Below are 974 nucleotides of genomic sequence, written 5' to 3' on the forward strand. Positions count from 1 at the left end.
TGCATGTGCCTTTTTTTTTTTTTTTTTGTGGTATGCGGGCCTCCCCCTGTTGTGGCCTCTCCCGTTGCGGAGCACAGGCTCCGGACGCGCAGGCCCAGCGGCCATGGCTCATGGGCCCAGCCGCTCCGCGGCATGCGGGATCCTCCCAGACCGGGGCGCGAACCCGGTTCCCCTGCATCGGCAGGCGGACGCGCAACCACTGCGCCACCAGGGAAGCCCGCATGTGCCTTTTTGAATTACGGTTTTCTCTGGGTATATGCCCAGTAGTGGGATTACTGGGTCATATGGTAATTCTATTTTTAGTTTTTTAAGGAACCTCTATACTGTTCTCCATAGTGGCTGTATCGATTTACATTCCCACCAACTGTGAAAGAGGGTTCCATTTTCTCCACACCCTCTCCAGCATTTGTTGTTTGTAGATTTTCTGATGATGCCCATTCTAACTGGTGTGAGGTGATACCTCATTGTCGTTTTGATTTGCATGTCTCTAATAATTAGTGATGTTGAGCAGCTTTTCATGTGCTTCTTGGCGATCTGTATGTCTTCTTTGGAGAAATGTCTATTCAGGTCTACTGCCCATTTTGGGATTGGGTTGTTTGTTTTTTTGATATTGAGCTGCATGAGCTGCTTGTAAATTTTGGAGATTAATCTACTGTCAGTTGCTTTATCTGCAAATATTTTGTCCTATTCTGAGGGTTATCTTTTTGCCTTGTTTATGGTTTCCTTTGCTGTGTAAAAGCTTTTAAGTTGCATTAGGTCCCATTTGTTTATTTTTGTTTTTATTTCCATATCTCTAGGAGGTGGGTCAAAAAGGATCTTGCTGTGATTTATGTCATAGAGTGTTCTGCCTATGTTTTCCTCTAAGAGTTTTAGAGTGTCTGGCCTTACATTTAGGTCTTTAATCCATTTTGAGTTTACTTTTGTGTATAGTGTTAGGGAGTGTTCTAATTTCATTCTTTTACATGTGGCTGTCC

At 44.0% G+C, this 974-nt stretch overlaps 1 pseudogene; it reads left to right on the top strand.

Annotated features, from left to right (window-relative positions):
• LOC102981218 (E3 ubiquitin-protein ligase RNFT1-like) overlaps nt 1-974 on the top strand; it is a 3,697-nt pseudogene that overhangs the window by 1,662 nt on the left and 1,061 nt on the right.

The sequence above is a fragment of the Physeter macrocephalus genome, chromosome 8 (genome assembly GCF_002837175.3).
Source record: "Physeter macrocephalus isolate SW-GA chromosome 8, ASM283717v5, whole genome shotgun sequence".
In the NCBI taxonomy this organism is placed as follows: Eukaryota; Metazoa; Chordata; class Mammalia; order Artiodactyla; family Physeteridae; genus Physeter; species Physeter macrocephalus.